Source organism: Pleurodeles waltl, chromosome 4_2, assembly GCF_031143425.1.
Source record: "Pleurodeles waltl isolate 20211129_DDA chromosome 4_2, aPleWal1.hap1.20221129, whole genome shotgun sequence".
NCBI classification, from domain to species: domain Eukaryota; kingdom Metazoa; phylum Chordata; class Amphibia; order Caudata; family Salamandridae; genus Pleurodeles; species Pleurodeles waltl.
In genome coordinates this window covers 320,143,162-320,163,048 of record NC_090443.1, presented here as the reverse complement: position 1 = coordinate 320,163,048, position 19,887 = coordinate 320,143,162, and the positions used below count along the sequence as shown (strand labels likewise).

General features: G+C 46.2%; 1 protein-coding gene and 1 long non-coding RNA gene across 2 annotated transcripts in view; one reads left to right on the top strand and one right to left on the bottom strand.

Annotated features, from left to right (window-relative positions):
• CACNA1I (calcium voltage-gated channel subunit alpha1 I) overlaps positions 1 to 19,887 on the top strand; it is an 842,691-nt gene that overhangs the window by 131,731 nt on the left and 691,073 nt on the right. The window lies entirely within an intron of this gene.
• LOC138292589 (uncharacterized) overlaps positions 1 to 19,887 on the bottom strand; it is a 204,146-nt gene that overhangs the window by 167,589 nt on the left and 16,670 nt on the right. The window contains exon 2 of the long non-coding RNA XR_011202731.1: positions 17,910 to 18,043. This is a non-coding gene — a long non-coding RNA (uncharacterized lncRNA). The remainder of the gene's footprint in view (positions 1 to 17,909; positions 18,044 to 19,887) is intronic.

Sequence of the window (19,887 nt, the reverse complement as noted above, 5' to 3'; positions counted from 1 at the left end):
GAGGATCCTACATTCCTAAAATGGACAAGTGTGCACACCATATATTTATTTCTATTACAAATATTTAAGTTTTAAAAGTATAGATGCCAAAATTTTTAAAAAATACATTTTAACCAACACGTGTTCTGTTTGAAAGAGCTTTACACAATTGCATTCATATAATAAAATATGTTCCACAAAGACAATTTACCGACATTTTTAAAATATGTAGCAGATGTGAGAAATTAGTTAGAATTTGTCACTGTACCTCTACCAATGCCCTTGTTGTATTGACTATCACATTGTTAAAGTTTCTAAGTCGAGGTAATAAAAGCCAAGGAAGAAGTGTGAGAATTTGGGCATGAGAAACCCAAGTTATGTTCCAAAGATCCATAGTTCTTGACAACCCCAAATTCATATTGTTAGTGTACTCAGACCGACACCATTGCTTTGCCAATGGGATACAAGGCTTACCCATACCTACAGATTATGCCGTTCAGAACCACCAGCTGCATATAAGGGAAACCTCGTTGTTCACTGAAGATATAGCTCAGAGACACTTTTCTACCATTAAAAGGCATAGTATTAATAATTTCATATCTATCAAGTGATACATTCTGAGGCATAATTCCTACCTTATTTTAGGTTGCCGAGAGGGGCTGCTAGCCTCTGCTATTCGTTTTGAATCTGATCATGGCCTCAGTGAAAAGATCTTCATCAGACCATTGTTAAAATCCATAAAAGTAAAAGAACGAATTTCAAGAAGGAATAGCCGAGAGTGTGGTCACGGTAGACATGTGAAGTGAAGAGGGATAATATTTGGGCCAAGGTGGTTAATATTTCATTGATTACCTGTAAATTGTAGAAGCTATTCTATCAAGGGTACTTAATCATATGACCATTTGATACAAATTATAAGGTGATATATGGAGACCAGGCTGGCATATTCACATAAAAAGAGAAAGCTGGTAGTTGTAGCAAACATATCTCTAAAGACAATTGTTTTGTTAGGAGGAATTGAATTAATTTACTGTAAATTAATAGATGATTTTTTCGAGTGAAATGTGTATATTTATTGAAAATGACAAACTGATTTATGATGGAAAATATATTTATGTAGAAAAAAAATAAAAAGCTACTTGAGATCAAAATATCTGTATGTTTTGGAGACAAAATTATTTGATTTCCATAATATATTTAAAATTGATAATTGAGTCATTATTTGTGCTGCTTTGGAAACATTTGTTGCTGATTTGTGTTCTTGTTACCATGCAGCATTTGCTGCTATGATTGTTTTCTCATAGCATATAGATGCAGTCCATAAAGACATATGTACTTCCTTCTTTGATATCTCTTCTTCAGTAACATCCCTCACATGTGCCAGACATACACTGTAGCCAGATAACAACAGGACGTCTAGGACCACACACCTTAAACTCTTTTTAAGTCTTACTATAGGCAGTTCTAGCTGTCTCTAGTTGAAAGACCTATTTCATACAATACGAATACTTACAGTGGGCTTTGGGTCAGTCCCCTGTATATCATTTGTTGGCTTTCTAAACAGTCTAATTTGTTTGCTTCTTATTCAGTGTCCTTTTTCCTTTTCTTGTACTAGTCCCTTCTCTGTGTATCATAGCTTCTTCCTGTCTTTTGATTGGGTGACTTGTATCCTCTCATTGCTTAAATTCACGGAACTTTTTGTTGTTGTTGCTTTCAGCACTCTATGGGAGCGCCTGTACCATTTTGATCTCTTCCCTGTTTTTCCACTTCACATCCTCATTCCCGCACTCTCTGTATTCTTCTCCAATACCCACACTTTTTTTAGAAGGGTCCAACAGCTGCAGTGTGCTAGTGGGTCACTCAGTTCTGAAAATATGATTTTCCACAACCTTCACTTTGAGCTTTATGAACCTCTGCAAAATGGGAATAGGCCATCTTGTAATGGTTAATTAAAAACAACAGAAACATCTACCGCACTATTACATGCATGCATGCATACTTACACATGCTCACCACTCTGGCACTAAAAAACGAAATGATCACCATGTCATTATGTTTGTGCACACATGCAGTGAAGCATTTGTGTACATTTATCATCATGTCTTTTTATTTTTTGCTGATATTGTTCAACAATGGCAGCAAATTTTTGCCAATAGTTTTTTGAGTGGGCAACAAGCATTTGAAAAGCTAGTGCCCAAGCTAGTACTAATCAAAGACAAGACCCATTGCTTTGCCAAGGCTTGTTTTAATAGAGCATTCATTTTGACATCTCTGTTCGCGGTGCTTGCCCCACTCACATAACTCTTATTGGTAATTTTTAAGATTGCCAAAATAGTAAATGGGTGCAGTCATGCCCAGCAGCATCGCTAACTTTTGGGTGGGTGGGGTGGTTGCATGCACCCTGCCTTTTCGGAGTATTCTTACAGATCTTCATTTCTTTGACCACCTGCCTCTCTCTGGTCCTGTACATTACACCAGATACTGAAATCATGTTTGGGCATGCTCAAACTGGCATGCACCCCCTGTTCAAAAAAATATACCAATCTGCCCCGTTGATATAATATTTCAAACTATGAAATTAACAAACAAGCGTGGGGCACCATCCATTTTTTTAAAAAGTAGAGCAAGATGTATTTATTCCAAAACATTAATCACCTAAAAAGGCCAGCATGTAGTTCACAAGGTTTTTTGCGTAATAAGAACCAACTAGTGTAAGCTTTGCATTCACTTATAGGCAAATATTTCTGGGCTTTTGGCGCAGGGCAGCACAGCAAGTCACCTTGAAGCACTGTCCTGCTTCAAAGGGAAAGGGCCAAGAACGTACTGTATCTATGGCATATGGCACATTCCTGTCCTTCCCCACTGCACTGGTGCCATTTTAGCAGCCCAGCGCCAATACAGGCACCCTTGCACCATTGTGCATGGGTGTCTGCGTTGTAGGCAGGGTTGTTTTTGTGCAGAAAGGGTCACCTTGCACCTCCAAAACAATCCTGGGAGGGTTTTTCCTCGTTCCTTGCAGCACACATAGAAAGAGGAAAAAATTAGGAGAAATACAGATAGTTTTCCTTGTTGTGTCTCCCCTGGGGAGGCGTAAAGTTTTGGCGCATCGCCAGGTTTACAAGATCTTGTTAATCTGGGGATGCGTCAGAATCTATGGGTGTTGCTTGGGATCACCAACAGCAATGCCCATGGAACGCCTCCCTTGCGCAGAGTAGGTAAATGCAGTGACCTGTGCTGCCTTGCGGTACTCCAGATCTATGAGGAAATTCAACCACACACAAAGTGGCTTTGCGTGGCCTCATACATATGATTTCAAGATTTTCACCACTGTTGCGTCACAAAAAGTGATGCAACGGTTGCACAAGGGGCTCGTAAATATATTCTTAGTTTCAAGTAGGCGAGTAGTTCTATGATAAAGCAATAGCGATCCTTTGCGTGTAGGCTTCAAAGTCCTCACTGGCGTGGTGCGGCTCCCACTGCAGGACTGTATGCTATTGCTGTTACAGCAGCTATCCCCTCTCATCTTCACTCGATCACCGCGCTCTTCCTCGAAGTTCTTTTCCCTCTGTGACGCTCCGCCTGTCCTCGTTCGAGTTGCTCGTTACTTCCCTCTCCTGGATGTGGGACAGGCACTGATCCTCAGGCAGGGTCAGTCTGTGTGATGGGCCGGGCAAGGGGATGTGTGGTCTGTCGCGCTGCTAGTTCTTATCAGTCCAGTCGTCCAAGTCGAGTTCCGCTAGGAATCTCCGTCCACCGCACACATTCACAATTCCCCACTTCCGAGACCTGCCATCCATCACTGCGGCATCTGCCAAGGATCCGCGTCTAATGGGCAACAAACAGCGTGCCAGTCACTTCCTGCAGTTTTCTTCAGTGCACACTGCTGTCCCCGAACAAGACTCTCCGTTTGGCAGAAATGTGCGTTAGAAATCCCCCCACCTGGGCCCTGAAGCTCTTCTGAACAGACAGGGGGCCAGGCCAATGCCAAAGTCCGCCGACCCGTCCACATGAACTTTGACCCTTTGCAGAGAAGACGCCCCATTGGCAGGGCCATTTGAAATATGTGATTCTGCTTGTGGTGTTTTACTGCATAATTATAGATTTGCGGCATATTCCACACAATCTACCATCTTCTGCAAAATGTGCACATTTTTAGCCAAACAATGTGTTTCTAGTGCAAACCGATAAAAGTTTCTGAAAGCGCTTCCCCGCGTGTTGCTGCGCACTGTTAGGCCTTTTGGCCCACAGAGGCAGATCGCCTTTTACTTGCTGATCGCTGATGTAGCAATTAAACTGATACCAATGAAGTGAATCCTGTGGCGGGACAGCACTACCCATGGACGTCAATTCACCAGCATGCAAGGGTACACATGCACACACATGCGTACCTACACACACTCTCTCATAGAAACACACTCCCACCCTCAAGCACACGCACACCATACAGTCAAATGCACTTTCGTACTTAGCTGCCAGAGAAGGTCATAATCCAGTTAACTGCATTCCAATTTTATTACCGTGATAGTGAACAATGTAATACTACTCACTATTAGCGTGATAGAAAATTGATAAAAAGCAAGAATGGGGAGCCCCAGCCGACGTCAATAAGGTCGAGAATCTATGTTCCATGCACCTCTAAGCCCTGGGGTTGCAAAAGAAGTGTCTGTGGTCGCAAGGGGTAAGCCAGGGGTCGCAGCCGCGACCCTCGCAACCCCTGAATGACTTCAATGGTATTAACTTGTAAAAATAACCAAATAGTGAAGTACTACTCCATCACAATGTGCTGCAGTGGGCCACATAATTTGCCTTTTCCTGTCACATAATTTAGTCCACCATGCGGGCAGCATAATGTGGTCCTCCCCTGCTACAATATACAGGTGGCTTCGGTCAGAAGTGTATGTATGTGAATTCCCTACTCTCACACCCTCTTCTGCACAGCATGAGTTGCAACATGGGCACTAGTTCAACCTACAATTGTTGGGTGAAATTAGGGCCTGATTTAGGGTTTGGGGGACAAGTTACTCCATCACAAAACTGACGGATATCCCATCCGCCGTATTACGATCTCCATAGGCTATAATGGGACAGTACTACGGTAACCTCCTCCATCGGACTCTAAATCAGGCCCTTAATTCATTATTTACCCCATTTTGAATGCAACTGTCCAAGATGTTTGCTCATTAAAGTATCAAAGAATGCTCACTGGTATTGTTACTGAAAGAGGGAAGACAGTAACAAGGAGATCCTGTGCTATGTAGGGAAGTGCCAGTTACCTTGAAAGATTTTACTAACCACCATGACAAAGCCCGAAGAAAGGCAAAACGCTTTGGCTTGCTCTGTGGCGGTGCCACAAACTGCACATGCACACTTAAAATAATGAACAAGCAGTTTGGCTGGTACCTATAAAACAAGTGCAGCTGCTTTTGCCCTTTTATGGCCAAGCTAAGTCCAATACTAATTAAAACAATAAGACTTTGTTGCCCCCATAATCTCTCAACGTTGCTGCTTCTCTTTTAACAGTTTACAATAAAATGGCGTGAAATTGTTATGATGCGGACAGCGCCTGACAGCAATCCCATCTACGGGGCTTTGTATAATTTCTGATTTTCTTGTGCTTAGGCTATCATTTTCGCTCATGGGATTCTTGGTTTGAGCAAAAAATGTCTGCAAAACTGAATGTGTGCTGCAGCCCCATTGTCTGCAATGGACAACACGTTGAACTGGTATCTCACAATCCTTTTCTAAGCAAAGGAATACCTTTTTTTACAGCTTTCATTCAGAGGCTGGCCACGGGTAATTTGCAAAATACAAAAATGTATACGAGAATGATCTAAGACAGTCGTATCTGGGCACCGAAGGAGGTTGACTTTGTAGAGACCTCAATGTTGGCGCAGTGAAGGTCCTCATGTGTTGCAGTCTGGATGCAACACTGACATCGGTTTCAGTCGCCTCAGATCTGATCTCTTTCGGTGACCGGATTACGACCGTCTGAGATTGTTCTACACAGGAGGTCAATCCCTTCCTTAACATCGAAATACAACAGCACAATCATCAGGACCAACGGGAAGATTTCATAAAAACTCCTGCAGACTACCACACACCACTCGCCCACCATACATGAATCTTGACCACAACAAAATAATACGCTAGCTCTCTCTTTATTCCTGATTTGGTTTTGAGGGTTATACCTGGATAAGGTGTGCCATAATACACTACTAAAAATACAACTTTTCTGAGATGGCTATGAAAGGATCACTTTGACAAAAGGGTACACACACCCTCTATCTTTTTACATGTGAGAATTACGTTACTCCCATCAAATATTTGCAATGTAGCTGACCACCTTTTATTGATACTAACTCAACGATCTGCATAATTTCAACCTCAAAAAGTTGAGCTGGTTATGTTACTTCTACAATAGCGCTGCCCTGCATTGGTCTAAAAGTCCAGATCCATTTCAGATTTTAAAGATACCCACAAAGGATTAATTTAAAAAACAACTGAATTCGAATAGGAATCATTTACATAGTCAGTGGTTGCCTTACAAATCTGGCATGAAGCTGGCATTTCGTTGACACCCTTTAATCTGTGACTTGCAGGTTGGACACAAAAGTCTGCAGGATGCCTTTGAAGGCATCAAAGTAGTCTTCTCTTGATGGAAGGGTGAACTGCTGCTGTTATTGGATTTTAGGAATGTGTTCTGTTCATTGTCATGTACAACTCTGAAGGAATTTTTATGTTCGTCCATCCATCCTGGTTAGGCCATGTCTTGGTTGGAGCATCATCCTTGGCACCTCTCCATCTCCCTTCTCTGGAGGTCCTTTTCATACGTGTGGTGATGAATGCTCGAAACGTCGTCAAGCTGCCATCTTCCTACGCCCGAATACATCACTGGATGAGCGGCGGCTGTCAAGACAAAGGGGGTCATTCCGACCCTGGCGGAGGAAGCACCGCCAACAGGCTGGCGGTGCTTCAGGGGCAATTCTGACCGCGGCGGTAAAGCCGCGGTCAGAAAAGGGAAACCGGCGGTTTCCCGCCGGTTTTCCCCTGCCCCAGGGAATCCTCCATGGCGGCGCTGCAAGCAGCGCCGCCGTGGGGATTCCGACCCCCTTCCCGCCAGCCTGTTCCTGGCCGTTTACACCGCCAGGAAGAGGCTAGCGGGAACGGGTGTCGTGGGGCCCCCTAACAGGGCCCATGCAGTGCCCATGCCATGGCATGGGCACTGCAGGGGCCCCCTAACAGGGCCCCATTAAGATTTTCAGTGTCTGCAAAGCAGACACTGAAAATCGCGACGGGTGCCACTGCACCCGTCGCACACCAGCAACTCCACCGGCTCCATTCGGAGCCGGCTTCATCGTTGCTGGGGCTTTCCCGCTGGGCGGGCGGCCTTTTGGCGGTCGCCCACCTGCCCAACGGGAAAGTCAAAATGACCGCCGCAGTCATTTGACTGCGGTACGGTCTTATGGCGGTCTCCGCCCGACGGGCGGCGGTCTCCGCCCGGCGGGTGGCACCCGCCGCCCGCTGGGGTCGGAATGACCCCCAAAGTGTTGAGCTGTCATAAACTTGGTGTGTGCGCATGCGTGTGTTGACACTTCTCTGTTAATGTATATGTAGTCTTGTCTGGGGTAGAGTTATGTGTACGCCTGTGTGTGCTAATCCATGTATCAGGCCTGTAAGAAGCTTTTGTGGGGTGAAAGTACTAAATGTCATGTGGGGTCCCTCTCTCTGCATTACCATACCACTAAAAAGAAAAACAATGTTGTGGGACACATTTCGAGGTAGCTTAGTGTATGATGCCACCTAGTAGGCGTTGACGTTACTTGCCTCTTCATGAATATACCACAAATAAAAGCAAGGCCTGCTTTTGCGATATATGAATACACTGGGCAGTGCCCTGAAAAGAGCAGGGCCCGGGGCAACAAGCCTTGGGCGCTTCCGCCTAGCATGGCCAAAAGGATTATTGCATTTGTGTGTTTACTTTGAGCCTGGGTAGTTTTGTGGTTCTTGGACCAGTGCATCCTCTGTAGTCATCATTGCTTGATTTTAATCTTCACAGATTGAAGTCCCATCAGGTCCATTTCGCATTTGTTATCCCAGGTTTGACAGAATGAGTACAATTAAGCTTGGAAACAATAAACATCTGTCATTAGAGCTAAGAACCGTGTGCGCTTTACAAATGCACATGTGCCTAGTCCTGTTCGTTTAGAGAATTAGAGTGTGTTTAAGTGCTAGTATGTTCTTGTATGACTTTCTTTTTACTGCATGGATGGGCATGCATGTGCAGGAGCACGTTCACTTTACTATCAGTGTGTTTTGTTTGGAGGTACTTTTATGTATTAACCTATGAGTGTTACTACATAGATGTGTGTAAATGTTGGTGCCTATATGTAAGGGTGTAGCCCTGTGTGTGACATGGTCTGTGTATGCATGCTTTCACATTACTATGTGTATGTGTGTGTGTGCGTGCATTCTTACCTCTGTTAATGCAAGTTCATTCCTGTAGAGAAGTGTTCAACCGTAGTTCTTCATTTTATAGTATTGACGTTTCTGTGTGTGCCTTTGTGTATGTTGGCACGAGTGTGTTGCTGCATACTTGTTTAATTTCATACATATGTGTGCACTCACATGAATGTGTGTGCATGCTTGCAGGTGTCCTGCGAGGCTGTTGTGGAGACTGGTCTCAGTCTGATACCACAACAGGAATGGCATCTGTGCCATGAAGGATCCACATTGTTGCAACCACCTGACACCACCCTCGGAGCCAATACTACTGCGACCCCTGGCGAACCCCTAAATGACTGTCCATGGTCCAGTTGAGTCCCCCTAAGACGAGCATACCCACACATGGTTCCTTTGCTCATTGCGCCACACAAGGGCTGCTTGTGTACCCACTCAGATGGGCTTTGATCTGGCGGCTTTGACTGCAAAAACGCCTTTAGGCCGAGACCAACATTGATTTACATTTAACCTGTCCCTGTCTGTACTGGCCCAGGCCAGCTAGAAAGATAGAACCTGGAAATGCTGCGCACTGAAGGATACAACATTCTCTGAGATTACAAGCACTTCAAACCATCACTTTTAGGGCTGTGTTCCTTATTGTGGGCATCACACCCGTGTGAGAGCACTTGGTTCATGCTTGGGAGATGGAACTGTATTGTATTCACCTTTTCATTCGAGGCCCACAGTAACCCCAGAGGGTCCTGCTGCCGTCCTTGCTAGAGAACCAGCGATGCTGTAGTCACTCACAGTATGGCACAGTTTGCTACAGACAGCAGCCAAGGTGGCTCGATGCTCATCTGCTGCACCTCTCTGTGTCCCTCAGTAGAGTGGCCTACAGCGCCTCCATCCCCGGCTCCAGATAGCGGCTAAAGTCTCTGGCAAATCACTAAAGTGGCTCCTGTCCTCCTTGTCCCATTGTACACGGATCCTAAGACTCTGAAACATCATCTTCCCCGCCTGCCCAGTCAGTTGCCAAGTGCCAGGAGGCTGTTGGTTACTCTCTGGATGCTTTTTACGCCTCTTTTTATTGTTTTGGTATTTTTGTGCTCACGTATGACTGTGTGAATGAATACATGCCTTTATTCTGCTCTCCTGTTACTGTATGGATGTCTGGCGCCCCTTTTGTCATTGCATGGGTGTGTTTATGTTTCTTTGTTAATTCGTGTGTTTGTGCGATATTTCGTTTTTCTCTTTTTGTTATTGTATGAGGTTGTTCGTTTTTGTTGGTGTGCTTGTGCCGCTTGTTAATAGAGGTATGTGTCTTTTCTATTGTATTTTACGGGCAAAAGGGTTCTGGTTTATGTGTGTGTGGGGCGGGGCGGGGCGTGCAGGACTGCTCCTGTCTGTTACTCAAGGTGTGTGCCTCTCTGCTACTGTGAGAGTCTGTGCCTGAACACTTCTACCTCTTGAGCTTAGTTTAGTACATTTGGGCTCAGATTTCGTACATGTTGAGATTGGACAGAAGTTCTATGTGGAATTGGTTGACATAAATTGTGATTTCTGGCTCTCTGGAGGACCCTTGGCCACCGAGGGGGTTTAACCATTTTGCTCCAGTGATTGCACATCCCTTGTGCCAATTATTAATCAGCTCTCTAGAAATGGGTCAGGCTCCTCTGATTTTTGAGGTAATTATCATACCACTGATAAAAACAAATTGGACTAGATGCGTCAGAACTTAAAAATGCCGCTATATATCATTATTTTCTTATGATGTGAAAGTCTTAGCAAATATACTGCTACGATTTTTGCAGAATCCAAACTGGCTAGGTGATATGAAAACAGGTTTTTCCTCACCCACAGCACCAAACTGGTTATGGTTTGTATTTTGGATGAGCTTAGGATGGACCTAGAGATGGCGCCTACCAACAGCCTGATCCTGATCTCAGCTGCATTTGATACGGTGGGAATACCATCCTCCCGGACCGTGCCTAGGTGGTTGGGAATCCGATAGGGGACTTGGCCTTTAACGGTTTAGCTCCTTTTTGACAAACTGCTCCCACGCTGTTTGGCTTGCACCATTCATTTCCAAACGATTGAGGGTCTCTCCATGGTTCTTCACTATCACCCCACCTTTTTAACATCTTCATGAAAGCTTTGGCACAGGCCTTGTGGAACGGTGTGGCAAAGCCTACATGTATGCAGGTGATACTGGCATCCTGATCCTTTAGAGTGGGGCGGACCAAGTATTCTGTCAATGGAGCCCCCATTTTCTCTGTCAGTGGAATACTTTCTCCAGCTTCCTAATGCAGTAAAGACCATCAGAGGAAGGACTTTACACAGTCTGCCCTATTTAGGGAGGGCGGTGTAAAGGCTTTTTTTTGTGTTGTTGTCACTGTACATATATCTTGTGTATATTTGCTATCCTCATACTGAGGGTACTCACTGAGATACTTTTGGCATATTGTCATAAAAATAAAGTACCTTTATTTTTAGTAATAGTATTAGAAAACAGTGCAAACAATGTATAGTTACAGTAGGATGCAATGGAGACACATAGGGATAGGGGCAACACAAACCATATACTCCAAAAGTGGAATGCGAACCACGAATGGACCCCAAACCTATGTGACCTTGTAGAGGGTCGCTGGGACTATTAGAAAATAGTAAGGGTTAGAAAAATAGCCCACCCCAAGACCCTGAAAAGTGAGTGCAAAGTGCACTAAAGTTCCCCAAAGGACATAGAAGTCGTGATAGGGGAATTCTGCAGGAAAGACACAACCCAACAATGCAACAACAATGGATTTCCAGTCGAGGGTACCTGTGGAACAAGGGGACCAAGTCCAAAAGTCACAAGCAAGTCGGAGATGGGCAGATGCCCAGGAAATGCCAGCTGTGGGTGCAAAGGAGCTGCTACTGGACAGTAGAAGCGTAGGTTTCTGCAAGAACTACAAGGGCTAGAGACTTCCCCTTTGGAGGACGGATCCCTCACGCCGTGGAGAGTCGTGCAGAAGTGTTTTCCCGCCGAAAGACCGCCAACAAGTCTTGCTAGCTGCAAATCGTACAGTAAGGGTTTTTGGATGCTGCTGTGGCCCAGGAGGGACCAGGATGTCGCAAATTGCGTCAGGGGACAGAGGGGACGTCGAGCAAGACAAGGAGCCCTCTCAGCAGGAGGCAGCACCCGGAGAAGTGCCAGAAACAGGCACTATGAGGATGCGTGAAACAGTGCTCACCCGAAGTCGCACAAAGGAGTCCCACGTCGCCGGAGAACAACTTAGGAGGTCGTGCAATGCAGGTTAGAGTGCCGTGGACCCAGGCTGGACTGTGCACAAAGGATTTCCGCCGGAAGTGCACGGAGGCCGGAGTAGCTGCAAAAGTCGCGGTTTCCAACAATGCAGTCTGGCGTGGGGAGGCAAGGACTTACCTCCACCAAACTTGGACTGAAGAGTCACTGGACTGTGGGAGTTACTTGGACAGAGTTGCTGGATTCAAGGGACCTCGCTCGTCATGCTGAGAGGAGACCCAAGGTACCGGTGATGCAGTTCTTTGGTGCCTGCGGTTGCAGGGGGACGATTCCGTCGACCCACGGGAGATTTCTTCGGAGCTTCTAGTGCAGAGAGGAGGCAGACTACCCCCACAGCATGCACCACCAGGAAAATAGTCGAGAAGGCGGCAGGATCAGCGTTACAGAGTTGCAGTAGTCGTCTTTGCTACTATGTTGCAGTTTTGCAGGCTTCCAGCGCGGTCAGCAGTCGATTCCTTGGCAGAAGGTGAAGAGAGAGATGCAGAGGAACTCGGAGGAGCTCTTGCATTCGTTATCTAAGGAATTCCAAGAGACAGAGACCCTAAATAACCAGAAAAGAGGGTTTGGCTACCTAGGAGAGAGGATAGGCTAGCAACACCTGAAGGAACCTATCAGGAGGAGTCTCTGACGTCACCTGATGGCACTGGCCACTCAGAGCAGTCCAGTGTGCCAGCAGCACCTCTGTTTCCAAGATGGCAGAGGTCTGGAGCACACTGGAGGAGCTCTGGGCACCTCCCAGGGGAGGTACAGGTCAGGGGAGTGGTCACTCCCCTTTCCTTTGTCCAGTTTTGCGCCAGAGCAGGGCTAAGGGGTCCCTGAACCGGTGTAGACTGGCTTATGCAGAAATGGGCACCAAATGTGCCCATGAAAGCATTTCCAGAGGCTGGGGGAGGCTACTCCTCCCCTGCCTTCACACCATTTTCCAAAGGGAGAGGGTGTAACACCCTCTCTCAGAGGAAGTCCTTTGTTCTGCCATCCTGGGCCAGGCCTGGCTGGACCCCAGGAGGGCAGATGCCTGTCTGAGGGGTTGGCAGCAGCAGCAGCTGCAGTGAAACCCCGGGAAAGGCAGTTTGGCAGTACCAGGGTCTGTGCTACAGACCACTGGGATCATGTGATTGTGCCAACTATGCCAGGATGGCATAGAGGGGGCAATTCCATGATCATAGACATATTACATGGCCATATTCGGAGTTACCAATGTGAAGCTACATATAGGTAGTGACCTATATGTAGTGCACGCGTGTAATGGTGTCCCCGCACTCACAAAGTCCGGGGAATTGGCCCTGAACAATGTGGGGGCACCTTGGCTAGTGCCAGGGTGCCCTCACACTAAGTAACTTAGCACCCAACCTTTACCAGGTAAAGGTTATACATATAGGTGACTTATAAGTTACTTAAGTGCAGTGTAAAATGGCTGTGAAATAACGTGGACGTTATTTCACTCAGGCTGCAGTGGCAGGCCTGTGTAAGAATTGTCAGAGCTCCCTATGGGTGGCAAAAGAAATGCTGCAGCCCATAGGGATCTCCTGGAACCCCAATACCCTGGGTACCTCAGTGCCATATACTAGGGAATTATAAGGGTGTTCCAGTAAGCCAATGTAAATTGGTAAAATTGGTCACTAGCCTGTTAGTGACAATTTGAAAGTAATCAGAGAGCATAACCACTGAGGTTCTGGTTAGCAGAGCCTCAGTGAGACAGTTAGTCATAACACAGGTAACACATTCAGGCACACTTATGAGCACTGGGGCCCTGACTAGCAGGGTCCCAGTGACACATACAACTAAAACAACATATATACAGTGAAAAATGGGGGTAACATGCTTGGCAAGATGGTACTTTCCTACAGTCACTGCCAGGGAAAACCTGGCATTAAGAGTCAGGATAAAAAATAATGTCCCCCACAACCTGGAAGAAAACTTCCAGTGTGTGGGACTCCTTAGTTATTTTTTCATTTTTCAAAAACAATCTCCTACTTTGGGAGTTTGTTTTTGTGTAACAAAAATGTTGAAAACTTTTTTCAGTCGGCCGACATGGCTGGCAGTACCATCTGTCAAATGTCTTATGCATTAGCAGGAACCGCCATCTTGGCTGGTTTCTGTCATCGTACAGAGCGGTTTGCAGGGTTAGCAGACAACTCTGAATGTGGAGGACAGAGGTCCCTCAGGATGGCCGAGGTAATATCCTCCTCCATCACGACAGAATAACTTCCCCCTGCCAAACTCTAAATCAGGTCCATAACCTGTGATTCATCTGGCCATGGATGGGAAGCAATTTGCTGGAAGCTGGCCCAGACTCAACAGAAGTCCACATTGTCAAATATCAGGTAAACCTCTGATCAGACAAGTTTTGTCCCGAAGAATTAGGTACTCCACTCCCTCTTTGGTGGTCAAAAGCCTGGGGTTAAGATTGATGCGCCTTTGCCAATGGTGAATCAGGCTTCAGCCGTGAAGTCAGCCTTTTGTCATCATCTGCAGATTGTGTGCAAAATCTCTCCAAATTTAAATATGAACAGTAAGCATCTTATGTCCCGAGCACTGATTGGAGCTAGACTCGACTATGTAAATGTAGCTGTACCTGATGTTGCCACTGAATAAACAGGTGTTTCAAGAGTAGACCACGCAAATCCTAGTTTGTTGCTGTTACACTAGCTAACAATAAAACAGAGGAAACCTTATACCTTGCCCATAAAACCGTTTGTGGCAGTGCTCCTACTTTTACCAAATCATAGTCGGTTCATTATCTTCTTAACAGATCACTGAGGTCAACAGGAAGCCACTTTTTAAAGATCCACAAATTCTGCAAATACGAGATCTGGAGGGCATTGCTTCTCTTCTGTGCTCAGCAGGCTGTGGAATTCCATGCCAGCCCATTTGCATCCCGATCCCTTTTTGTTGGGGGTTATATGTAGACTTAAATCTTGGCAGTTCCGAAACGCATAGCAATATTTTTAACAGATATAAGACTCCCCTTGCATTTACACAAGCACCTAGAGACCCCTGTCGATAGTGCACACTACAAATTGAAATGAACATTATGGGCCTGATTACGACCCTTGCGGTAAAAACCGCCAGGGCCGTGGTCCGCGGGAGCACCGCCAACAGGCTGGCGGTGCTCCTTTGGGCATACTGACCGCGGCGGTACAGCCGCGGCCAGAAACGGAAAGTCGGCGGTGTACCGCCGGCTTACCGCTGCCCAGGGGAATCCTCCATGGCGGCGCAGCTTGCTGCGCCGCCATGGGGATTCCGACCCGCATACCGCCATCCTGTTCCTGGCGGTTTCGGCCGCCAGGAACAGGATGGCGGTATGGGGTGTCGTGGGGCCCCTGCAGTGCCCATGCCAATGGCATGGGCACTGCAGGGGCCCCCGTAAGAGGGCCCAACTTAGAATTTCAGTGTCTGCTTAGCAGACACTGAAATTCGCGACGGGTGCTACTGCACCCGTCGCACCCCTTCCACTCCGCCGGCTCCATTCGGAGCCGGCTTCCTCGTGGAAGGGTGTTTCCCGCTGGGCTGGCGGGCGGCCTTTTGGCGGTCGCCCGCCAGCCCAGTGGGAAACCCAGAATGACCGCCGCGGTCTTTTGACCGCGGTACGGTCTTCTGGCGGTTCCCGCTTGGCGGGCGGCTCCCGCCGCCCGCCAAGCTTGGAATCACCCCCTATGTACCATAACATAACATGACAAGATAAGACATGACATTACAACATGTAAATACAGGAACAAAACTTATGGAAATCAACAATCATGAGGAGCCGTGCACACAGATGGCACTGATTTTAGGCCAACAGGATGGTTGCTAGTTCTAGAGTTAGTGCAAGAGAAAAGGCAAGAATCTTGCAGGGTATCACTGAGAGAGCACTGGACAAAGGTACCCAAAGGCTAATAATAAGAAGGCATACAATTGAGTCATTGCCTTCAGCCACCTCTGAGATACGTGGAGGCAAGTTCTGGGTCACCTAAGGACTCACAAACCACGTGTGGGGGCAGAAAAGCCTAATAAGACAGGGGCACAGAGTCCCCGATTGGCAGGCACTCCCGCCAGAGAGGTCTAGTTGACGTCAGAGGAACCTGAGTAGTGGATCGCCCAAGACTGAGCTCCTCCTTGGGTATTACAGCCCACAGCCTGGAGCGATGCCTCTTTACACTCCCCCCTCCTGCCCTGCCTCTTAATCAGGACATAGCAGACATGTATGGTTGAGGGAGATCCAAGGACATCACTGAATTAAGTCTCACAATCCTCTCTCCCTTACCCATTCTCGGACAGCTTCAGGAGTGTGAAAGAAAAAGAGATCTAGGATAGAATATTGCCTTGAGTTTTGCTGGGTGGAGGAGCAGTGTCTCAGGAGGGAGCTGACACCAGCAAAACTGCTACCACCTGACCAGAGCCAGTCAGGGATCAACATGTGCGACTCTGCCCAGTGCCCAATGTGCACAGGCTCATGCCCTCCTAAGAGATATACTTTACAAGTGAAAGTTAGCCTCAGGCCTTTACCACCAACACTTGCTCCAAGATGCCCACAACTTGCTCTAAAAAAAGGCATTACCTGGAGCCTAAATGAGTGGAAGGACACCAACAGTTGTTGGGCAAGGAAAAGACTGCTCCCACAATCTCTGAAGAGGGCAAGGGGGTCACCAGGTAGGCTTTACCTCTGAGGGCCTGTAGCTGCTTCTGGTTGGATCCCTCGGTTCCTCAGGGCTCCACATCAAAAGAATCCCTCCTCGCTGTTTAGAGTGAAGTCAATGCACTACTCTTACTTCAGTAAGGGCTCCCCCAGCACAGCTGTTGGATGGCATTGTTCTACTCCCACAAGGAAGTGCATGGAATCATCTGCACAGACATGGCAGTTCTTTGCAATCTGGGATGGGAGGTCAGATAAGTCCCAACTCCCACCTTGGTTGGCTTATCAAGGAATGTGGGATAAATCCGTAGGCCTCCACTTTCTCAGGCACATATAGAGGAGGTCTTGTTCAATGCTGCCTGCATGTCTCAGGCCACCAGGTATGTCCAGGTACAAGTGAGTCCCTCTTCAGACCCAAGTTCCTTGGTCTAAGCGCAGCCACGGGGGCTGATGTATATAGCCATGGTACTGGAGACCTGGCAACCACATGAAGTCCCCCTCTTAAGAGGGAAACATGCACAGTGCTGATCAGCATGACGGTGGACCATGCTCCTAGCAGGCTTGTGACACTCTTACAGCCAGGGCACATACATATTACTGCCACAGGCCAACTCTTCAGACTCTTGTCTCCAGCTTTGTGTCGGTCACCAAAGCTTGTGTCACTGAACTGACGCTGGCAAAATATGACCACGACCTGCAGTTTCAAATTTAAAGGACCTTATACTTTTCTCCCTTTACGGGGATTCTTTTGAACAGTCACAGAGCCACCTTTACTCCTCTAACATAAGTCTAGGTGAGCTAGCGGACTCCTGTGAGTTTCGATTTGTCACTGGACAATGGACATTGTCCCTTTGAATGTCCGTTTGTTTCATAGGTTTTTGGGGATACACTCCATTGGATGTCTGGGAGTTTAGTTGTCGTTAATTCAGTGGGTCCATAGATAATTTCATAAGAATTATATTGAAATGTTGAAAAACGTCTACATCCTAAAAGCAACATCACAGACCACACTGAGTGCTGACAGAAGGACACTGAGTGCCTTTGAAATGTAGCAACCAAAGCTGGCAACACTTGGGTGGCAGCAATATAAAATACTGAGACTGAATGTATCTGTTTGATTGTTGAGACCATGGACTGTGTCCCTGGACTGTGGACCCAAGGCTCGTTAAATCAGTTCATTCAAAATAAAGTGGTCCAATTGAAGAGATGTCACCTCTGTAAACCCAAAGTACATGAAAGGAAGTGACATCAGACAGCACTTACCCCTCGACAAAATACCAAAAACTGACGTCACCATATTTAATAATCATGAATTTCACAGAAAGATAACTCTCACAACCTGAAAACCTTGATGAAATGACAAGAAATATCACGCGCCTTTAAACCTTGATGATAGAACAAGTGACATTGTGCCTCTTTAATCCACAATGACATGCCAGGAAGTGACATACACTCACGGACGTTGATGACATGTCAGTAAGTAGCATCACTCTTCTTTACATCGGGGTGACATAAGTAGTGACATCCTAAATCTTTTAAACCACAATAACATCAGAGGAAATAACTTCACATGACCTTCAGTCCTCGACAGCATGACAGGCGTCCATGTGGTACTGCTTCTTGGAAGTGTTGTTTAGTTGTGACAGCTCTCCAGGCAGAGCTATTCCTAATATATATCACTTGCTTGCTCAGTTATAGTTGAGAGGCAGCTGTAAAAGAAAAATGGTGGCTTGTCATATTAAGGGTGCATGTGCACATTCACTCATGCACACATGCGATTGGGTCATAGCTTCAACTCTGGGCCTGATTACAACCTTGATGTATGGGATACCTTGTCCCAAACATGACGGATATCCCGCCCGCTGTTTTACAAATTCCATAGGATATAATCAGGCCCTCGGTGTACGTATGTGCAGAGGATAAAGCATGGGCGTAGGAGCAGTAGGGGACATTGAGGATATAGCTCCCCCTGATTTTGGAGTGGGGGGGCACGGTGAACACTACCCCTCCCAGATTTTGAAGTGTATACACTGAAGATTAAACAGTGGCAGACATAATATGTCTCTCTGAAACTCAAGACTCCTTGAAGTGCTGTAACTTGAGGAGCGAACTCTGTGGGGGCTTTACGACCTCTTTGTTTTGCTAATTATTTAATTGCAGTCATTGAGGTGTTAAGCTGCTCCTAAAATTGTTTTGTTTGCCTCACCAGGTGAGCAAGCAGAGTAAGCAAAGGCAGGAGATGTGATTGTTTGTAAATGACGCTGCTGGTCCGCTGAGGCAAGAAAAAGATGGATTTCAGGACAGCGCATAATTTGTAAAAGACCAGGGGCAATATTTATAAGGCCCTAGCACCTCCTTGTGCCACATTAGCGTAATTTATTTTACGCTAATGTGGCTCAACGAGGCAAAAATCACCGCACCATATTTACAAAGTAGCACAATGCATGTATTGCTCCACTTTGCAACCCCTTGTGCCACATTATACCTGTGCCAGGCATTATGGATGCAAGGGGGGCATCCCAGCGTTAGAAGGCTCCCAAAAATGGTGCAATTAAATCTACAAAATATTATTGCGCCATTTTTTACATCATTTTTAGCCCCTGCTCAAAGCAGGCATTTAAAGACGCATCCATTGAAATCAATGGGCATTCTTGCACTTTGCTCCACTAGCATCAACATTTTTGCCGCTAGTGGAGCCAAGAGTCACAATAGCATCAAACATTTTGATGCCATTGGCCTAACGTGTGCCATTGTGAGCCGTATTGTAAATACGGGCACTCATGGTGTCGTTACGTGGCCGGGGGGTGCAAGAAATCTAGAGCATGAGTACTGATGCGCCAGATTCTTGTAAATGTGGGCCAAAGTGCCAGGACTTACATTTTCATAAAAAGACCCATGGTTCTGCTGCCGATTGTCGGGGGGTTGCAGAATACTAAGGCAGTTTAGTCTTTGTTTCACAGCGTGCCTCTTTATATCAACCAATATAGTTTACCTACCCACACCTCACAGCTTTGTGGGTTTATTTTCATTCCTGTTTTCTCATGTAGCCACTGTTTTTTCATCTTACTCTCCCTCTGTCTTCCCCTCATTTACTGCTTTTCTATTTGTTCTGGATCAAAGCCTGATAATTAACAAGCACTGTTAAAGCCAATAGGTCTCGCCTCTGCGAGAGTTTGTAGTTTATTTTCTTTGCTTTACAGTAGTGTGGGTGTGTAGTAAGTGTAGATTGTAAGCGTTTTTTATTACAAAATTGCCTCCCATGTTTTGACGATTTATTGATGCATGATGGATGTAAGGAGTTTGTAAATAAAATATCATTTGAAGGGCTGTTGTTATTAGAATAACATTAGTATCTAAAAGCAGAATGCTATAGTTTTTTATTTTTTATTTGTTAAGCGTACTGGTGGTGCTTAATAGCGGTGCTTATTAAGTGTTGTTAGCCTGGGGTGGTGTAGGTTTCTTTAGTGTAGAGTGTGGTAGGCTTAATGGACCTATATCAGAATAATAGCCACCTGTGGTAAACCAAAACCCACTCACTGTCTATTGTTTCAGA